Genomic DNA, 21,912 nt, shown 5'->3' with positions numbered 1-21,912 from the left:
GTGAGGAACACAAGGGTATTCAATGCATTATGAAATCATCTGAAACAGGCCATGGAAGGTGCTGGATTATTTTATTATTTGGCCTTCCAATGAAAACAACTCTAATTTACAGACATCAGTTTATTTTGTAAATTGAATCAATTTTTCTTAATCATAGAAGAAGAGAAATAATAAATGACTTTTGCCACTGTGCATGGAATGGTCACCTGCCCTCATCCTTATGCATTTGACAACGTGATAACTGTCCCCAAAACAATTATACAAACATACACAATGATAATATTGTTCACCTGTACTCGGTGACCAAGAAGTTAAGATTCAATCATACCCTCATATGTGTGAAATGACACATGAACAAGGCTATTCTTGTAGCATTTTGTGTTAGAAAACAACTGGGACACGCAGTGGCTCACGTCTGCAAACCCAGCACTTTGGGAAGCTGAGGTGGGCAGATCATTGTGAGCTCAGGAGTTCGAGACTGCCCCAGATAACATGGCCAAATGCTGTTTAAACAAAAATTACAAAAAAAACAATTAGCCAGGCATGACGGTTTATGCCTGTAGTACCAGTTACTCCAGAGGCTGAGGCTGGAGAATCGCTTGAGTCTGGGAAGCAGAGGTTGCAGTGAACCAAGATCGTGCCATGGCACTCCAGCCTGGGCAACACAGTGAAACTCTGTTTCAAAAAAAAAAAAAAGAAGAAGAAAAAAGAAAAGCAAACAACTGGGAATAATTAAGTGGCCTAGAAGTGCTATTTTAAATATATCCAAAGATTTAAAAGACAACATGAATATAATAAATAACCATATGAGGACCTCATTAGAGAAATAAAAATTATTTTTAAAATAACAAAATGAAAAGTCTATTACCTAAAAATACATAACAGAAATAAAAAAGAAATCACTGGATGGACTTAACAGAAGATTAAGCATTGCAGAAGAAAAGATCAGTCAATTTTAAAACTTAGCAATAGAAACGATCTAAACTAAAACACCTACAAGAAAAAAGGCTTAAAAATGTTAAAAGCCTCAGTAACCTTGTGAGACAATATTTGGAGATACCACGTACATCCATTGCAGTCCAAGAAGGACAGGAAGGGGAAAATATTTTTAACGAAATAGTGGCTGAAAATTTCCCAAATTTGATAAAAACCATAAATTTATAAAACAAGAAACTCAAGTAATCCCAAGAAAACAGACACAAGGAAAACCATACCAATGGCAGGTGCAGTGGTTTATGTCTATAATCTCAGCACTTTGGGAGGCCAAGGTGGGAGGATAGCTTGAGCCTGGGGGTTCAGGACCAGCCTGGGCAATTTTGTCTCTACAAAAAAAAAAAATTAAAAATTAGCTGGTCATGGTGGTGCACGCCCGTGGTCCCAGCTACTCAGGAGGCTGAGGCAGGAGGACTTCTTGAGCCCAGGAGTTCAAGATTGCAGTGACCTATGATCACACCACTGCACTCTAGCCTGGGTGACAGTAAAAGACCCCATCTCAATGAATAAATACATAAAATAAAATAAAGCAACACCAAGACACATTTTAATCAAATTTCTTGAAAACAGTGATAAGGAGAAGATTTTAAAATCAACTAGAGGAAAAGAGTACATCACCAAAACTACTGATAATAAGCAATAAAGGATGAATCTCAAAAAGAGTTTGCTGCCTAAAAGAAATTAGAAATAAGATACTATGTGATTCCATTTATATGAAGATACAGAGCAGGTAACACTACCTATGTTGAAAGATTTCAGAATAATGGCCATCTTTGGCAAGAGTGGGGAGATTCTATTGGGGGAAGAGACATCAAAGAACTTTCTAGAATGATGGAAATGTTTACTGTCTTGAGACAGGTATGCATTTCACTAGTTTATACACTTGTCTTTACTCATTGGCATATCCCTTAAGATCTGTACAATACATGTGTACTCTTCATCAGTGAAAAGCAATTCAAGAAAAAAACAAAGAGTTCAAATGTGGTAAGGATCTGGGGGAGGGCCTAATTATTGTTTTTTTCTGGGTGAGTAGAGGAATCTTCCAGCAAAAAGATCTGTCCTCTTGATTTCAGTAATTGTTAACACTTGGGCATAACTTGGAAAAAGAGGAGGAGAGGGAAGAATAGTCGGGTAATGTAAAAATAGATAGTTCTGAACCCATTTGTTATTCAATCTAGTACATCCTAGAGATCAGAGTAACCATCCTGACTGTGGTTACTAAAAGTTACCTCTTGGTGGGAACAGGTCCTGAACAAAATTATTGAAGGACTCTGGTGTTGTCTCAGTGTATTAGTCCATTCAGACATACCTGAGACTGGGTAATTTACAAAGGAAAGAGGTTTAATGGACTCACAGTTCCATATGGCTGGGAAGGCCTCACAATCATGGCAGAAGACAAGGAGGAGCAAAGGCACATCTTACATGGCGGCAGGCAAGAGAGCATGTTCCCTTTATAAAGAGAACTGCCCTTTATAAAACCATCAAATCTCGTTGCGATTTATTCACTATCATGAGAACAGTATGGGAAAAACCGGCCCCCATGATTCAGTTGCCTCCCATAGGGTCCCTCCCACAACACATGAGGACTACGGGAACTACAATTCAAGATGAGACTTGGGTGGGGATGTCGCCAAACCATATCACTCAGTTTTTCCTTCCTTGCTCTGCCACACAGCCAATCGATGATCAAGACCTGCTTTTTTTCCTCCTAAGGTTGAATAACTTTATGAGAATGTTTCTGTATGATGTTTAAAAGCAACTTCTTATTTGGTTTCCACACATTGATTTTGCCTTTTTTTTTTTCTTATCCTCCTAGACAGTATTCCTGGCCTCAGCATTTTAATTTTAATTGACATCTATTGGGCCCTCTAAGCATGATGGGCAGTATCTGAGTTTCTGCAGAGAAACCCAAAGGCCCAGTCCTCAAGTAAAGTAGAAGACAAGACAAGTAATTGCAGTTAATATCAATAATCGCAGGAGCACTGCCTCAAGCTGTGTTTTAGAGGAAAGAGGCTAAATGGTTGGGTGTAGGGGAGGCCTGGGGACAGTGGGCGGGAGGCCAGCCACGGAGAGGCCTGAGACAGGACCAGGCAGCCAGTGTGCCAGGGAGCTGAAGAGGACTCTGTGGACTCAAGAAGCGCCCTAAGAGATGAGGGTGGTGAGGTGTTCAGGAGTGCAAGAGGCAGATGAGCTCCTCAAAGCCTGGGAGGAGGATAGGGGAATTGACTCTGATGTCAACAGGGACCTTGAGCCTACGAGAGGCAAAATGAAGATGGTGAAGAAGGATGAAGGGCTTCCCTGTGGTAATCAACAGGGACCTGGCACAAACACTTCTGACAACACGCTTCTGTGTGACAATGATGAATGTCTGTAGACTTTAGAAAGAGTTGAGAATTTTTGGGGTCCAGCAGAGAAGATATTATCAGGAAAGAAGAGCCATCTGCCTCCCCATCATGTTACCAAGGCTGTTCACTTTCCAACAGCAGATGTCTGACAAAGGCAACTTGTTTCTGTCTTCTTAGCTCACAGTCTCTGCCTCCTCAGCCCTGCAGCGTTAACAAGCAAAACTGTGCTTAGCAGAGCTTTGTAATTATGGCCTTCATGTACATAAGCCTGACTCTGCAGACCACGACAGCAGAAAAATCCAAAGCCTGGGGATGTCATAGGCTACCTGGCCCCATCTCAACCTGGGCTGTTCCTTGGAAGTGCACTCAGGAAGGAGCCACCCGCCCTGCTGGGCTCTGAGGTGACCAGGCTGTCTGCTGCTGCTGGCTGGGGCCCATCCTCCTCTGCTCTGACAGCCCGGACGCCTTCACTGAGCACCTCCTGGCTACTGAGTTTGCTTTAGGAGCTTGAGTCTGAGAAGCCATGGAGATCAGCAGAGCCTAGGCTGCTGGAGCTTACAGCCCTGGGGGTAGGAGAAGAGGGCATGACAGACACCAAAGGAGCAAATAAACCCACAAGTAATTCCAAACTGTGATGGAGGATGTGGAAGAGAGTGGCAGAAGAGATGGGTGCAGGGTGATCTTCCAGAAGCCACCAGTAAGAAGGAACCAGGTGCACTGGTTGGAGGAGCCCCAGGCAGGAAGGAGCTTGGCTCTGGCACTGAGAGAAAGGAGCCGTGGTTGGAGCCCAGCAGGCAGGGGTGAGAGGCTCAGAGCAGCCAGGGAAGTCAGGCAGAGCCTCGCGGGAGTTTGGGTTTTAATCTTCATGGAGGCTTTTAAGCAGGGGGCTAGCAGGACCCGGTTTACACTTTGTGAGGTGCCTGGGACCAAGTGTGAAGAATGGATCATCTGGGAGAGTGGGTCGGAAGCTGGGGAGCCACTGCAGGCTTTGGACGGGTGCAGGCAGTGAGAAGAAAGGGCGAGATGCATGGAGAAGACGGTGGGAAGTGGACTCGGGCCCTCTGGGAGGTGGACTGGAGGTGGGACATGGAGGCAGGGACAGGGACGACTGCAGAGAAACTAAGTAAGAGCAAGAGGCAGGTCTGAGACAGCAGGAGGCAGCCAAGAGGAGCTGAGCTTGGAGGAGAGGGTCCCACAGTGGTGCTGTTTAGAGTCATTCCCATAAGGATGGTGTTTAAAGCTTTGGGGCTAGACAAGGCCCCCAGGGACAGAAATGGGCAGGGCAGGGCAGGAAGGTGGAGCTCAAGTTCTCCACTGGTTTCGCAGCTCTCTGGCCCCTGTAGAGGGGAAGTCCCACTCTGGGCAAATCACCTGCGGGTGGCCTCTGCCAGGAGGCGCCCATTGCTCTGCAGCCTTTGGGGTCTGTAGCTCTGTCTAAACAGGCCTCAAGTATGCTAAGAGTTGTCGGCTGGCAATCAGTGCAATGTGGGGTAACACACCCTAAGTGCCACTTTCTCCCCATTCATTCATTCATAAGCCTAATGAGCTGGGCCCCTACCACAGAATGCAGCTTCCCTCATGAGGGCTGGGCCGTGGCCCCACCCAGAAGGCACGGTACGAAGGTTCAGAACCAAGATGCCACCAGTGTCTTTTCTGCTCCTCCCAGGGAACTGCCTTTTCTCTGAAAGCTCCCTAAATAGCTTGAGTGAAATTCCCTGGAAGAAGTCGGCCAGACAGCAGCAGGCCCAGTGCCTGGCTCTGTCGCTCTTCTTTCTCTTTGTGCGTTTTTAACTTTGGCAGATGCTGCCTTCCGGACAAGCAAGCCCTCTTCTATATCCCCCAAACAGGCGCCTTATCTCCTCCTCTTTCCAGAGGAGGGCACCAGGCCCAGCGACCTCACAGCTCGCCCAGTTTCCTCGCACCAGAAGCGTACGGGGTGCCCTGAGCGTCCCATACCTGCTGCAAGACCAGGGCGAGTCCCTAGCCAGGCCACTTCCTGGTGCACAGGGATAGGGCAGGGAGAGGCAGGGCCTTGCCTTTGCTCTCCGCCAGGTGTGAGTGCCCGCCATATCTTGACCCTCTGTCTACGCACCTGGGTCCTGGCGGAGTGGCTGGGCCAGGCCTCCCCGGAAGGGGCACCAGCCTTGGGTAAACGGATACCCACAGTGCCTGGGTGCTCCCAGGGCAGGGCCTCAGGGCCATTCCTGCCTCGCAGGTGGGGCGGGCGCCCTGGATGCGCTCCCCGCGCCGGGCACCAGGCGTCGCCCCCGCTCCTCGCAGCGCCCAGGCCCCCGCCCCCGCCGCGGAGCCGCAGCCGGAGCTGGAGCCGAGGCGGCGGCGGGACCCGGCCGGCCGGACAAATTTCCTGCTAGGCTGCGGACGGCGGGCGGCAGGAGCCGGCGCGAGCGGCTTCAGGAACCCACGGCCTCTGCGCGTCCCCGCGACCCTTCTTCGCGCCCGGCAGGGACAGCAGGGCGCCCCGGAGGGCGGCGGGCGGGCGCCCGGGAGATGCGGAGCCGCCGCTGCAGCGCGATCTGCGCGACCGGACCGGCCCCCCCGAGGTGAGCGCGCGCGTGCGGGCAGGGACGCTGCGCCCCTATGGGGGGACCGTGCGCCCCGGGAGGCCCAAGCAGGCCGGGGACGCTGCCTTGGCCGCTGCCGCGGGAGGGAGGGGCCGCTCCGGGACTCAGAGTCCCGACCCTGTCCCCGCCGCCCACGCGGCGCGCCCAGTACCAGCGGCTGGGGACCGCACGACCCCCGACCCCGGCCTGTGGCGCGTCCCCTCACCCGGAGTCCCCAGCCCAACTTGGCGACCACAGTGGCAGTGCTCACGCTCCCTCTCGGTAAACAGGAGGAGGGTGCGCGTGTCTGCGGGTGGCGACAGTGCGCGGGGGCCGGCGGCAGGGCGGCGTACGTGAAAGCGGGCGACACAGAGAGGGGGTGCAGGCCGCGCGTGGGGGGCTGCGCCCACTCGAGGCTGGAGGCTGGAGCCTTTGAAGAAAGTGGCTCGAGTTGTGCCAACTCCGGGAGGGGCCGGCGCGCTGCCAGGATGCTGCCCCGCAGCCGGGCGGGCGCCCGCGCCTTCCCAGGGAGGCAGGCGGAGCGGGATGCAGCAACCGCGGTGGGTCGGAGATGCGGCGGGGAGACCCCGGCAGGTGGTCCAGGCTGGGCTGCCGCGATTTGCAGGGTCGATGACCTCACAGGGCTCCTGGGCACAGAGGCCAGCGCGGTGCCAATTCTGAGAGCTCCCGGGACCATCTGGGGAAGGCCGGGCAACCCACAGGATGGGGAGGCAGAGCCAAGCCGGATGGAGACCGCGCTGGACCTGACCTAAATTCCTTCCAGGCATGCAAACCTTTCCAGAAAGGTTAGGCAATTATACTTGCAGAATTATGATATTGATTTGTCTTGAGTCGTGACCATTCCATCAGAGTTTCAATCCAGGAAACTCAAAGAAAGAATATAGCTCTCTGCTTATATTTTAGAGTGAATGAGCGTATGGGTGAGTTGAATGAACACCAGCAAAGAGTGATCACGTGATCCAGAAATTACTGTGTCCATGTCCAGTCAGCTCTGCGTTTGGCCCCAGGTACCCTTGACCCAGGGTGTCCGGAGGTCTTTGTGTCCCAAAGATGGATGAAGTTCTGCCTCTGCACACTAACGACTCTTGTCCATTTAAACTGTGTGTATGTGGGTGGGGAGGGGGGGCGTGGAGGGATGTTTCCAAAACTGGGATGCTAGGCCAGAGGAGGGCATGAAATGGTGGGGGCCAGTGGCTGGGGCAAGCGTCTCACCACCACGGTCACTCAGCCAGCGTGGTCCGGGCAGAGCTCTGTGGTGTGAACAGGGTTAGAGTCTGTACTTTCCGAGCACAGGCTCTTGGCATTTGGGGAGCAAGAGGTCAGAGGCGAGGTGGGGCAGGCCCAAGAGGTGGGGGCTGCGCTGTCAGTGAGAGAGGCCTGACGCACCACCCAGCCCTTCCCAGACAAGGCTCTGCCCCTGAACGTGACCTTGGGGGCCAAGATTTTTGTTCATTGATGTTGGTGATGCCTGTGAGTCACCACCGCCCCTCCCTGCCCCAACAGACCATTCCCATGTGGACTAGAGCTAGGAGCTAGATTTGTCTCTGTAAAAGGTCAGGTCACTGGATGTGTCCAGATGGCTTGGGACTTAGTCACACACTCCCTCATCAGTTCCAGTCAAACCAGTTGAGGGAAGTGGATGAGGGTGTTATTGTCTTTATGTGCGATGCTTCTTGGAGGCCCTGGGTGGACACAAAGTGAGGATAATGCGGAAAGCTATACAGAGGCCACCTCTCATTTCTGTGGCGGACAGCCGGCCGAGAGAGATGCGCTCCCTGTGTCAGCACTGCCACCTCCACGGAAGCCTGGAGGAGGTCCTGAAGCACTGTGCCCTGATGGGAGCCCCCTCTTCTCCAGGGATGCGTGTGTGCAAACCATTGCGCCTGAGAGTAGATGAGGCTGTGCATGTACATCATTGCCCCTGAGAGGAGAGGCGGCTGTGTGTGCAAATCTTGCCCCCGAACCCCAAGAGAAGATGCAGTCACAGTGGGGGTGATGGTAGATGCATCAGTTTCAATTGGTGAAAGTATGCTTCTCCCAGCTGTGCCTCAGTGGGTCCACTGTGCTCCATCTGCACCACCATTAGCCTAGTCTAAGGTGCACGGCTGATCAATATTCCCTCCCTGAAGGCCAGAGGTGTGTTTCTAGGCCCGGCCACTTCTCTGCAGTTGTCCTCCGCAGCTGCCCACTTGACATTTCTCCCTGGGATATCAAATGCCCCTTGACTCAATATGTCAAAATCAAACTTGTGATCTCTGCTCCCCTTCCAGTACTTTCCCAGTGTTGTCTTTATCCATCCAATTCCACCAGCCTCCATGTTGCTTCTGAAATGTATGCCAGACTATAGTTTCTGTGAAGAGAGGTCAATACTGTGTCTCCAGTGCCCAGCCATGTGCCTGCCAGTGGAGCCTTGAGGACTACTGTCCATGGATGAAAAACTTGGAAGTGAGACCTTCCTGAAGCACATGTGCTGATGGAGCAAGTGTGTGTCTGTTGTGTGGATGTTGTATGGTTGATAGGCAGCCACACATTTTTGCTGATGTGGATGGGCATGGTCCATCCAGGGGTCATGTGGCCAGCCCTTCTGGAGATGCTGGACTCACCTGCTAAAATGACTGCCAGCTTGGACCAGAGACACGCCAAGTGACCTCCCAGGGAGGCAGGCTTGGGAGCAGGGAGGGAACAGGATCGAAGCTGCCCTGTATTCCCTTGCTAGACAAGTCTTTTTCATTTATAATGTTTGAGTCACCCTTACAGAAGTTCTGTTGCCAAAGCAGGAATGAATGTATCCATTAGAGTAAAGACTGGCCTTCTTAATATTTGAATATCACTTGGGAAAAAAACTACAGTTCTAAGAACATCTCTAGTTTTTCTTTTGGCTTTTTTCCTACTGAACCAATGGCTTTGTCTTCCATGAAGCTCCCAAAGCTTTCCAGATCCCAAGACTCAGCTCCCTGCTCTCAGCCTCTTTCCCCTTTATCTCCATCTTAGGAACTCCTACCCATATCTTAAGGCCCACCTCAAAAGTCTCAGTCTCCACAAAGCCTTCCTGGCCCCCCTACCTGAGAGGAATCTCTCTTACTCGTGGTTCCATAGAACGCTATTTGTGCCTGTCCTAAAGCACTTGTTGGACTTGATTTTGATTTCCAGTTCACTTGCTCAAGTAGTTCATCTCCTCCACTAGGCAGCCGGTGCTGTAAGGGTGGAGCATGTGTCTCTGAGAGTGTGTACTTCGGGTTCAGTCAGTCAAGTTCTGACTCTGGTGTGACTTTGGCTAAATGACTCAAAATGCAGGCTTCAGTGCTCTCTTCTCTGGAATGGGAGTCATCATCGCTACTTCCCAGGGCTGCTGCTGTGAGGGGGGACATAGGATACATATAATTGACAGGCCACATGGCTGGTATGCGTAAATTGTGGTTATCTTTCCTCTATAACATCCAATGCTGTGCGTTGCACATGTAAGAATCAATGAAGTTTGAGGCTGGGTGCAGCGGTTCACACCTGTAATCCCAGCACTTTGGGAGGCGGAAGCACGCAGATCACTTGAGGCCAGGAATTCCGGACCCGCATGGGCAACATGGTGGAACTCTGTACCAAAAACACAACAAAATTAGATGGGCATGGTGGTGCACATCTGTAGTCCCAGCTACTCAGGAGGCTGAGGTGGGAGAATCATCTGAGCTTGGGAGGTCAGGGCTGCAGTGAGCCATGTTCACACCACTGCAATCCAGCCTGGTTGACAGAGAAAGACCCTGTCATGAAAAAAAAAAGAATCAATGAAGTTTGAATGAATACATGAACCAAGCCAAAAACCATACAAATAGATAGATACCTTTTGTGTGTCATCCAGATTGGTAGGTCAAATCAGTATGGTGTGACCTGCTAGATAACTTTATTTTTTGCATGGCAATCTAAATGATTATTATGTAAATTTTGCGTGATTAAGTATTTTAATCCTATAATGTTATCACTTACCATGAAGGCATTCATTCTTCAATATGCATCATTGACTCCAGTGATCGATGAGGCAGAAATGCAACTTGCTGTGCACATTAACCAGGCTCGTGGCCTGAATTAAACCAGGCTGGGTGTGAGGCACTGCAAAAGCAAACGAAACCCACCCCTGAGAAGCAGTGTGGCCTAGAATCAGGTGTCTGGAATCAGGGTAAGAGAGCAGCTTCTAGACTGCTAGAACTGCTATGAACATAAAGCTGTGAAGCTACAACATAAAGCTAGAACATAAAGCTGTGAAACTGTGGCCTACCCTAGAAACTCTCAGACCTTCACTTTGCTTATCCAAAGTAAGAGGCTGTCCTGGACCATCTCTGAGCCCCTCCCAGCTGCTGTGCTTCCTCCCGATTTCACCCCTCCCCACCACTGGGCAGGAAGGGCTGCTGACTCCATACAAGGCTGGATCCCAGGCAGGGAGGCCTCCTGTTTCTTGGCTCAGCACTTGGGCCACGTGTCGCTCTGCTCTGGACACCAAATCTAGAGAGAGTGAGGAGAGGCCTGTGGGTACGTGTAGCGTGCTGCCAATTTTAGGTACTGGCCCTAGACATATCAAGAGTTTATTTTGGAGGATTAACTTCTCATTATTTTGTCACTAGGATTTTTTTTTTCACCAAAAGCAGAGTGTTGAATGATATTTTAGATGGCTGGGATTTTAGATCAGCCATACCTGAGGCAATAAGGGTTGGTCGAATGTTACTAACCCTTGAGCAGACACAGATGAGCAGTTGTGGGGCCGGTGGCTGCTGGATGTGGGCTAGGAGACCCCTGGTTTGGGATTACGAAGCCAGCCTCCTTTTCTTCCCTTGGCTCTGGCTGCTGTTCTCCCAGTCATACCCATCATGGTCTGCCCTGTCCAGGTGTTCCATGTGGGGAGTTTTGATGTGGTGCACAGCCTTTGAGCTGTTAACAATACCCTGTTCACAGCCAGAAATGTGGGCCCCACATCTTTCTTTCAACTATATGAATACTTCAGAGACTTTGATTGAGCTTATGAAATAAAAATTCTTAACAATATATTTCAGAAAAATAAACATATCCTTTTATATTGATTCCCAATGAAACAGGGGCCAGATAAAATATTTTAAAAGGGCATCTGTTTTTAAAAATATCTTTCAAATGCAATCAAGAATGTTCAGTTAATCCAGTCCATTATGTATATTGTAACAAGTAACAAAAGGGGCAGAGAAATCTTTCTCCCAAAAACAAATATAAAGTCCAGCAGGGAGTAGGGAAATGTTTGAAGAAAAAAAAATGATTCTTAGTTATGTGCTAAAAACCAAATGTGTTTTGGGCAGGTGCTTTGATGTTAGTGTTTGTTGGGTGGAGAGTAAAGAATTGATAGGAAAACTTGTTTGGATCCCAGGTCTGGGTGCCGGCTACACTACATTTGATCCAAGGGAAGGGCTAGCACGGGAACAATAGCATTTGGCTGTGAGCGCCCTGGGCAGGTACATGACTCTGTCATCCACTGCCAGGGATGAACAGCCAGTCCCACAAGGCCTGGAGCTCAGAGCTCACTCTGTGCATGTATGTGACGTGGAGAGATGGATGGATGAAGGTAATAGAACTGAGTAGGAGCCCGTCCAGGTAGCAGTGGAGGAGGCCAAGCGGCAGAGGCCCTTCCTGCCGTGATTTTACTCTGTCTGAATACCAGCAGCAAGTGCAAGCCATGGGGCTTTATTTTCAAGAGGAGGTGACACAGCCTGAGGCTCAGGGAAAGGACTTAGGAGCAGAATGATTGGCATCAGATGGGGGGACTTCCCCTGGCCCAGTGTGAGCCCAAGTCTTTACAGTGGGGAGCATGATGCCACCAGGGGAGCTGCGTGGGGATCGGTGGAGGTGGTACGCAGAGGCCTGGCCCCGTGCTCACCAATGGGCCAGTGGTCTCACACAAGGCAAGGGCCCAGGGGACCGGAATCAAAGGCCTGAGATGATGTGAGCCCTGACTTCTCCTCTGCCACAGTCGCTTTGTCCTCAAGGCAAGTCACTTAATTTCTATTCAATAAATGCACAAACATAATTTTTGGTTATTAATGTCCCTAAATCTGTTTGGACATTTCCAGCTGAACATTAGTCACCAGTTTTGTACTAGAGAGAAAATTAGTTCCATCTTTCTTCTCAACTGAGATTTTTAAATGTTCTATCACGTAGCTACTTGATTACAGTGTATTATTTTAAATGACCTCTGTACTAAGTCCTTTTATTTTGGCGTCCTCTCACTCCAGAAGGACCTGGCGTTTTTCAGGCTGTGTCTCCACAGTAGGGCTTTCATAGGTCCGCGGTGCAGACTGGTTTGCTTGGCCCCGACCCCTCGGCTAACATGCACAAGGGCGCTCTGAGGGTCCGAAACGCACCCACCAAGCACAGCCCAGACAAAATGGAAGCTCCCATCCAGGCGGGTTCCTGGTGAAACTCTGGGGAGCTCCAGCCTTCCTTTCTTCTCCAGTTTATAAAGAGGCCGGCCTCAGAGGTGGACACCTACTTCTATGATTTGATGTCCGACCCTGGGACTCTCCTCTCTACCCTGCCCCCACCTCATCCACCAGCCTTTTGGTCTGAAATCCTTGTCGTGGGGTAAAGCTTTTAATTTTGTTGTTGGAAACACAGTATATGGTTTGGCTGTGTGTCCCCTCCAAATCTCATGTTGAAATGTGGTCCCCAGTGTTGGAGGTGGGGCCTGGTAGGAGGTATTGGATCACGGGGGCAGTTCCCTCATGATTACTGGCGCCATCCCTTTAGTGATGAGTGAGTTCTTGCCCAGTTAGTTCACATGAGATCTGGTCATTTTAAAGAGTGTGCCACCCCCCACCCACTCTCTCTCTTGTTCCCACTCTCACTGTGTGGCGTGCTGGCTCCCTCCCTCCTCTGCCTTGATTGGAAGCTTCCTGAGCCTCACCTGAAGCAGGTGCCAGCATTATGCTTTGTGCACAGCCTGCAGAACCGTGAGCCAATTAAACCTCATTTCCTTATAAATTACCCAGCCTCAGGTATTCCTTTATTGCAATGCAAGAACAGACTGACACACGCAGCACAGGTGGAAATACAGGCTTTGCAGACACCGGTAGCCTGTTTTACTGACACCATCATTCTTCCCAGGGCAGGCTCTACTCTTAACTCTTCTAACCCCATCCACTTGTTACAAAACACACTTTCAGAAAAAGGCTAGGTTGTTACGGAGGTAACATGGGATGGATCTTTGGAGGTTGGGAAGGCCTCCAGCCTCCTCTGGGGAAGACAAAGTAAATCCTCCCTACGGAATGCTCCAGCTTGTTTTCTAGATTCCAGAGAGACCTGCTGGTGAATTCAACTAAGAGGTTGGTTTTCAGCACAGAATATTTCCTACAGATGTCGGCGTTTCTTTCCAAATCCTTCCTCTCTTCAGGGCACTTTCCCACTGTTCTACATATAGGAGAGAAAGCACTTCTCAGATGGTGAGCTTTTATCTTCCAATGGTTGTCAACTGAGGAGACCTGGAAGTTCCCTTTCAACCTGGAATGTGAGCCCTGCGTGCTGGGTGTGAGATAAGGACCAATGAATGGCCCAGGACAATTTCAGAGAGCACGGGGTGGCGTATTCTCATGTCAGGGCGTGGAGCTAATATTCAGACCCAAACACTCTGAATCTCTGAAGCAGAAGCTCTCTTACAATTCCTGGGGAGGAAATCAGTATGAATTAATAAAAAGCCTGAATATTGTAGATTTTTATTAAATTTGAGGATTTATAGTAACTCAATCCAGGCCAACAAATCGGGTACTTACTTTAATGAATAGAAAGCATGTAAATGCACTTCCAAAGAGAATAACACATTTTAGCGTCTTAAATATGTAAAAATAAAACTCCTGTACAATCTTAGTTGCACTAGGAAGTCTACTTATCAAAAAAAGAAACTCCTGTTTCCAGCCACATTATTTCAAATCATCCCGAAGCTTACATTGTTACTAGTAAAATTTTTCCTTGTGATGAAACCTTTTTCCAGGATGGTTTTCCTCTTTCTGAAAGCAACCTTAGTTTCATAAACAGTTGGACATTTAAGTACTGGACAAAAAAGTACTCTGAACCAGTAACCTCGTCCTTAATTTTGAACTGCTGTTGACTCAGCGCTCTCTTTTCCTAAGCTCATAGCAGCCCTTCCTTCAGTGCATCAGTAATTCAATAAATTACTTTTTGCCAAGGTTGCAAACGTCAGCTAAAGTTCAGTCATCTATTGAAGCTGTTATCAGTCTGTCCATTTAAATTCTTTTGTGCAAAGTCCAGATTTGGGCCCAAAGTAATATAAAAATGCAAGGGCCAGAAATTTAATAATTTTGTACTGTGTTGTGCCAAGCCAGGCCTATTCTTAGCTAGCCAACAAAATTCTTTCAAAGGATATTTTTTGGTTTTCATCAAATGTAAATAGTGTTTAAGAGTCTGTAATATCATTTAGAAGGAACAAATGGAAGTATTAAACCTTTATTGCCTACCTACAGTATATAGAGGATCTATAACTTATGATGGTTTTATTATAGTTTCTCAACCTTACAATGGGTTTATTGGTACTGGGTACATTTTAAACTTATGATATTTTCTATTTACAAGGGGTTCATCAGGATATGACCTCACTGTAAGCCCAGGAGCATCCGTACGTACAAGCACTGTGCTTAGCGCTAGAGTTGCAGGGAAAAAAAAAAAAGGCACGATGGCTTGTGACATCCTGTGGATGCTCCAAGTCCACAGGAAGACAGAACTCACTTCCAGGGAATGTTAAATGTGATGCTGGATGCTCTTGTGGAGGAGGGGAGACATGGAAGGGCCTCCCTAGGTAGAGCAGTGACGTGGTCTGGCTCTGTATCCCCACCCAAATCTCATCTTGAATTGTAATCCAAATAGTAATCCCCACATGTTGGGGGAGGGACCTCGTAGGTGATTAGATCATGAGGGTGGTTTGCCCCATGCTGTTCTCATGATAGTGAGTGAGTTCTCATGAGATCTGATGGTTTTATAAGGGTCTCTTCCCCCTTCACTGTGCACTCCTCCTTCCTGTCGCCTTGTGAAGAAGGTACCTTGCTTCCCCTTCCACCATGATTGTCAGTTTCCTGAGGTCTCCCCAGCCATGCTGAACTGTGAGTCAATTAAGCCTCTTTCCTTTATAAATTACCCAGTCTTAGGCAGTACTTTATAGCAGTATGAAAACAGACTAATACAAACAGGCTTGGTTTACTGGGCCATTTCCTAGGCAGCTGACAGGGATTGAGCATTCCAGACGGAGGGGCTACCATGTGCTTGCCTGGCAGTAGGAAGCCGTGTGTCCTGTCTGGGGAAGAGCAGGTGTCTGCATGGAGGTGGAGCCCAGGGACAGAGGGGATGGGACAAAAAAGGTGGAAAGTTTTAGGATCACCCAAACATTTGTACACCATCCAGGAGTCTGGATTCTGTGTGATGGACTAGCAGTTCTTACCCTGTCTTAAATTATGACCCCCTTTGAGATTCTAAGGAAGACTATGGACTCATTTTCCAGAAAAATGCATGTGTGCACACAGTCATTTTTATAGTTTCAGCGAGTCTTTCCTAACACCCCTCCCCCCATCCTGAGGCTCACAGGTTCCAGGTGTGTCCACTTTGTGCGGCCTGACCAGCCCCCCAGAGCCCAGGAGCATGCTCAGCTGTGAGTTTGAGAAGGGGCCCCCTGCTGGCTGTGTGTGGTAAGCCAGAATGGAGGTCATGGGGGAAACCGATTCCGCAGGTTGGATTTATAGGCAACATGACCATATGGGTGAGAGGATGAGAGTGAGAACCAAGGCCCCGCAGTTTTCGGCCAGGGTGACTGGATGCATCCGGACCAGACACAGGCCTACGAGATGATGATGCACCCAGGGTGTGAGCTGAGTTTGAGGGTGCCAGAGGGGGAAGCCGCTCCAACATGTGGAATCCAAGCAGCTGATTCCAGCAGGGAGGGTCTGTCCAAAGGGAAGTGAAGATAGTTTTTCAGCATGAAACTGATGGTGCCAATGTTTGTGCTTCACTGCACTAAACTGTCATCTTTCTGTTAAATTTGGCTTACAGGGCCAGGTGCAGTGGCTCATGCCTGTAATCCCAACACCTTGGGAAGCTGAGGTTGGAGGATTGCTTGAGGCTAGGAGTTTGAGACCAGTTTGGGCAACATAGTGATACTGTCTCTAAAAAATATTAGCGAGGCATGATGGTGCATGCCTGTAGTCCCAGCTGCTCTGGAGGCTAAGGCAGGAGGATCGCTTGAGCCCACGAGGTCGAGGCTGCCATGGTCATGCCACTGTACTCCAGCCTTGGTGACAGAGCGAGACCCTGTCTCAAAAAAATTTTTTTTATTTTGAAAATTGGGTTACACTGTACATTCTTAGGGTCTAGACAATATTCCTAATAAAATGCCATGTAGGCTGGGCACGGTGGCTCACACCTGTATTCCCAGCATTATGTGAGGCCAAGGTAGGTGGATCACATGAGGTCAGGAGTTCACAACTAGCTAGGCCAACATAGTGAAACCCCATCTCTACTAAAAATACAAAAATTAGCTGAGCACGCTGGCACGCACCTGTAATCCCAGCTACTTGGGAGGCTGGGACAGGAGAATCGCTTGAACCCATGACGCAGAGGTTGTGGTGAGGTGAGATCACACCTCTGCACTCAGCCTGGGTGACAGAATGAGACACCATCTCAAAAACAAAAAAGCCATATAATGATGGTTGTTGTCATCAGAGAAGTCGGCTCACAGGGGGTGACGTCTCCTGCTCCCACTTACAAAGTAGGTGGGAATGATCTCGAGAAGCTCCATGAGGTGACCCTCAGCCTCTGATGGGGACAAACGGGAGTCACTCTGCTCTCTCTCTGGCTCCCATGACTCTTATCTAAAGACCTCAGGCTGGCTGGGAGCACCCCCTTTAAACTTGCTTTAAAAAAAGAGAAAATTGGCCTGGCGCAGTGGCTCACGCCTGTAATCCCAGCACTTTGGGAGGCCGAGGTAGCCAGATGAGGAGCTCAGGAGATCAAGACCATCTTGGCTAACATGGTGAAACCCCGTCTCTACTAAAAACACAAAAAAATAGCCCGGCATGGTGGTGGGCGCCTATAGTCCCAGCTACTCAGGAAGCTGAGGCAGGAGAATGGCATGAAGCCAGGAGGTGGAGCTTGCAGTGAGCTGAGATTGTGCCACTGCACTCCAGCCTGGGCAACAGAGCGAGACTCCGTCTCAAAAAAAAAAAAGAGAAAATCTATTTGGAAGAAATGAAAGTTATTGAAGGAGCTTGGGGAAAAGGCTGAAAGAATCTTGGCTTTTCATGCAAACCAAGTCCCAGGGCTGACTTCATGGCTGTTGGGCAGCCCCTGCCCAGTCAGCATCCTGGCAGTTGTCACTTTGGCAGAGTCGGAGGACAGACACACAATGACAGCAAGAGCAAAGGCGGGGCCTGCCCGTGAGGAAGAGCCATGGCTGTTGAGCTTGGATGTGTATTTCTCAAGGAGTATGAAAGAGCCTTTTTGCAAAATTGCAAAGAACTGGCCTGACTGGGAGGTGCAAGAGGGAAGAGGGAAGTTTAACTGAGGCCTCCTTGGGCTGGAACATATCTCAAAGTCATGGTTCTCAGAAACCCAGGGTGCATTTATGGACAAGTCTATTATAGGAGTTGTAGATGTATCTTGAAGATGCAAAAGTTCATTTTGTACCTTTATTTTACACATCAGACCTTACCCAGGGTCCATTCTGTGCTAGGCAGTGCCTAGGACTGAGGCAAATTTGGCTCCATTGATGTGCCCAGGAAATGGACTTCATTGCACACTGAAGGACCAGCCCTTAAATGCGTTGTCTTCAAATAAAAAAAAGAAAATTTCACTCATTTCTGGTGATTTTCTCAATAACCTTTCTCATATGTTTGAGTATAACTAGAAATATATTTTTTGTCCAAGTCTTTCAGTTCACCAAAAACCAAAGTTAAATTCTACCCTTGTGCTTTAGATGTTAACAGTTTGAGAAGTTTGGCGAGCAATTTGATCTCCCTATTTAGAGTCAGAGCTGGAGGCCAACTGCAGATGAGGAAAGGGAGACTTGCCCAGGGGCACGCTGCCTGCTCCTGCCACCTGTGGGCTGCCTTCTTCCTGTTCTGTTCTGTGCTGCCTCTAGTGGACTGACCCCTTATCCCTCCTTCCTGTGCCTTCAATGCGGCTTATGGTGCTGGGCCTCAGGACATGAGGCCCCTCATCTGCATCCATAAGAAGAAAGCCCGGGTTATTCATCTGTTTAGACAGAAGTGCGTTCCAACCTTTAGCAGGATCTGAAGGTGAGAAGCTATGACTTCATTACCGCGCATCCACCTTTTGTCTGCTTGGCTCTAGTCCTCTGGGTGTGGTTTCATCTTATGATGTAGCGTGTGGAAACATCTTATGTGCAGCATGCTTTTGTTTACAAATGATTTATTACTGGTTATGTCAAAATACACATCCTGAATGAATGGGCAGTGCTGGGTAGAAATCAGTGCCGTCAATCATGGTTATTTTGCTTAGCAATGGATTTTTTTTTTTTTCCTTTTCAGTGTAGTAGTAATTTGTAAATGCTTTAAGGAGGTTATGCTTTCTTTAGTGGCTTGGCATCTTGGAAATTGGAGTAGCCAGGCTCAGCATGCTGTGTCCATTTTTAGCCCTAGCAGGCAGGAAGTGGGGCCATGCTCTCTCAGGGTAATTGCTGTGAGTCTGTGGCTAGAATGATGTTGGGTGGGGGTTACTCAACTGTTTGAATGCAATGGGCTTAGCTAATGGTAAGAAAGTGCATGGAGCCTGGGAAGCAATTGATAGCTGGTTACCCTGAGTTCAGCCTCTAGTAGCAAATGACACAAGGCATTTGTGAAGGCTGGAAAGCCTCCGTGAGAAGAGCACCTTGAGTCCTACTGGGAAGGGGCAGCCCCTTGGAGCATGAGGGGTCTCTTGCTGCCCCCGCTTTGGGTCTGGCTAAGGGTCCACTTTGCTCCCTCACGCCAGCCAGGGTACGAGTTCGCAGATTGCTGATGGGCATGTGACAGCCCACGTGGCCACAGCACCCTCCCCTGCTTCTTCAACGCTCCTAGGTGGGGGAGTCCCAGTGGCAGGGCAGAGGGACCAACTCCCATGGCTGACTCAGCTATAGTCCACCCAGAGTGCGTTTATGGGTAGGTCTACTACAGAGGTGCTGTACCTGAGCCTGGAGCAGCCCTTCTTCTTTCGTGGACTTCCCTGGTCTCTCCAGGACGTTTCAGTGCAAATGCAGCTGTGTGATGCCACCCCACACACTCGGGGCTGTGGGCTTCATATCAGTCAGGGACCTTAGGGATCTATGAGATAGAAATATGACTCAAGTTTAGTCAAGTTCATAGGGGCGTTGACTTACAGAACTGAAAGCCCAGGTGCGACTGGATCCATATGGCCAGATGTTGCCACCAAGGCCCTGGCTCCCTCTCATATGTGCTCAGACAGACTCAGTCCTGTGGGGCCTCCAGCAAACTCACATTCTGTCTTCCCTGTGGAAGGAGACAGCGTTCCCCTACAGATCAACCCAGACGTGAGTCTCCTTGGCTCTGATGAGCCAGGCTTGGATAACTGGCCCAACCTCAAAGCTTCCTCAGTGTCTAGGGATTGCCCTGTTCTGATAATCCAGGCTTGGGCCCTGTGTCTTCCCAGGGGCCAGAGGTGGAAACACAGCTCCTTTGGCAAGGGTCCTATTTTCAGTGGGGGTCCAGGGCAATACATGAAATACTCGTTACGATAATACCAGCGATCACCAGTGTTGAGGGTGCACTTGCTGAGTGCCAGCCAGGTTCTGCTCTAAGCACTTGGACATGTTAACTCGGTCAGTGCTCACAGCTGCAAAACCAGGTAAGAGCAGCAATCAGTGCATTTTTGACAGAAGGAACTGGAGGCCCAGACAGGGTAGCAGCAGGGCGGGGATTTGAAAAGGGATTGAGACCAATAATCCCCAAGACGGAGGAGTGATGCTTACGTGTGGGAGCAGGGGCCACACGGCTGCTGGGGATGGGGTGGGAAGAGGCGTCCTGTGGCCTCCAGGCTCACTCAGGGAGGAGTCAGATGGAAGGCCGGGGTAGACACCTGGACCTGCCTGGGAAGGGCTTTAGAATCACAAGAGGGACTTGAGCTCCAACTTGAACTGGGGGAGGTGATGCCAGGGATGTGGAGGTCTACAGGGACTGGGCTGGGGGCACAGAGCTGGGGGCCAGGAGAGGCTCACTGAGCTGTTCCCCAGCAGGGCTGTGCCTCAGAGTCACAGGGGAGGTTCCTGAGAGCCTCCTGCTTGGACCCTGCCCTCGTGATTGGCTCCAAGTTCTACAGTGAGGCCAGGGCATCTGCATTTTTTACAAAGCTCCCCCAGGAAATTCCAAGTGTGGCCAGGGTGGAGAATGCCACGGTCTTCTGCAGGGTCCCAGAATGAGGTCAGGACTTTCTTCGATGCGGAGGGCAGGAGGGGAGTCCAGGAGGAATGGACAGGGTGCTGTGGCTCAGGGTGCCGGTGGAAGGGAGGCATCGATGCTGAGTCTGACGCCCTGTGCTGGGCAGGAACTTTGCTCTTGCAGCAAGTGAAATTGCTGGAGGAAATTGCTAAAGGAAAGCAATTGAATAGACTAATCCATGACAAGTTGTTAGTGAATTCATGAAGTCCAATTTTAAGAGCTGCTTTTTGAAAGAAGGCTACTGGAGAAAGGCTAACTAAATGAACAAGTTGCTGATGTTGGGATGTCAGGCAGCTGAGCTGACAGAGATCACTCCCAGCAGCCCTGAAGCCACAGGAGCCACCACACATGGTCATTTACACAGTTCCATTCATTCATTCACTGTCTCAAGTTCACTCAACACATACGAATGGAAGAACTTCTGGTGCTGAGACTCCAGTGGTGAACAAAACCCATAGGTGCCCTTGCATTCTTTGCCGCCGGACACCTAACCTGAATCTGGGGGTCCTGTGGGAGGCAGTCCCCTAAAGCTCAGCCCTGCTCTGGAGACTCCGTGGGGCGAGCAGTCCAGGAGGCCATCGAGGGCCACTCTGAGGTCCTTGTGTTGTCCGTGTGGGATTGAGAAGGCCTCATGCCAGGAGCTGTGCTCTTCTCTTCCAGGTGGGCCGGGGCCATGCGTATTCACTAGGGGCCTGTCATCCACGTGGGTGCTTAGGACAAAGTGGTTGCCCGGCTCTCTGCTCCACAGAACCCCAGCCATCACACATGATACTACTGTTGCTAGGCCTTCTTCTAAAGAGTTCCACTGAGCCCGTAAGAGATGTGTGTTCCTGCCACTCTGTTCCCAGCCACAACATAGAAAGGGGACTGAACTCTATGCCAAGGTGGGTGGGCTGAGAGCCCCAGGCACAGGCGGCTTCTGTTGGGCCATTTCTGCCCATGTTCCTTTCTCTGGCTCCCTCCTGCTCCCGTCTTTCCTCCCCCTCTGCCCTCTCTGGCTTTTCCCATCCTAAGCTTCACGTCTTAGGACCTCGTCTTCCAGAACCCCAGACCCAGCCAAGCTCAGCCTCCCTCAGGCTTTCAGCTAGTGACCTCAGCTTTGGCGGAGGGACTGCTCTGACCCCAGCCCCAGCCCTTAGTGGCAACAGTGGCAGCTCTGTGGGCAGCTGTGGCTAACTTGAGCCTCTGGCAGCATTCCCACCCTGCACTCCTGTCCCAGGCAGAGGCCTGGAGAGCTGGTGCTCAGCCCGGCACAGCGGCTGGCATGCCATTCTTTTGACATGAGTAATAGCAAAGCAAGTCCAAGAAATGTCCAGTGTTTTCTCCCTGTTGTTGCCCAATTTCAAAGAGATAATCCAATCACCTTATCAGGTGAGGAGTGGGGCAGCCTTCCCAGAAGCAGACAGAGTGCTGGGGACACCCTGACATGGCCCCGGGAGTCCTGGCTATCCAGAGCGAGTGCTGCAAGTCTGGGAAGAACCTCATAATGGAATCACTTGCCTATTTGCTCCTGATGTGAAAACAATTTGAATTTTTTTTTTTTTT

At 49.8% G+C, this 21,912-nt stretch overlaps 2 protein-coding genes across 3 annotated transcripts in view; one reads left to right on the top strand and one right to left on the bottom strand.

Moving 5' to 3' along the window:
* Positions 1-5,518, bottom strand: part of CLRN3 (clarin 3) — a 29,037-nt gene extending 23,519 nt beyond the window's left edge. Inside the window, exon 1 of the mRNA XM_032175195.2 lies at positions 5,431-5,518. The gene's annotated coding sequence lies outside the window, so the exon portion shown is untranslated. The remainder of the gene's footprint in view (positions 1-5,430) is intronic.
* Positions 5,519-5,730: 212 nt separating this feature from the next.
* The window catches only part of PTPRE (protein tyrosine phosphatase receptor type E), a 176,566-nt gene continuing 160,384 nt past the window's right edge, over positions 5,731-21,912 (top strand). Inside the window, exon 1 of one of the 2 annotated variants that reach the window (XM_032175143.2) lies at positions 5,731-5,899. The gene's annotated coding sequence lies outside the window, so the exon portion shown is untranslated. Of the gene's footprint in view, positions 5,900-6,650; positions 6,706-21,912 lie in introns of those variants that run through there. The other variant, XM_032175153.2, reaches the window with a different exon arrangement.

This window comes from Hylobates moloch, unplaced genomic scaffold (genome assembly GCF_009828535.3).
Source record: "Hylobates moloch isolate HMO894 unplaced genomic scaffold, HMol_V3 SCAFFOLD_3, whole genome shotgun sequence".
In the NCBI taxonomy this organism is placed as follows: domain Eukaryota; kingdom Metazoa; phylum Chordata; class Mammalia; order Primates; family Hylobatidae; genus Hylobates; species Hylobates moloch.
Note: the sequence above shows the minus strand (reverse complement) of the source record. Positions and strands in the feature narration are given on the sequence as shown.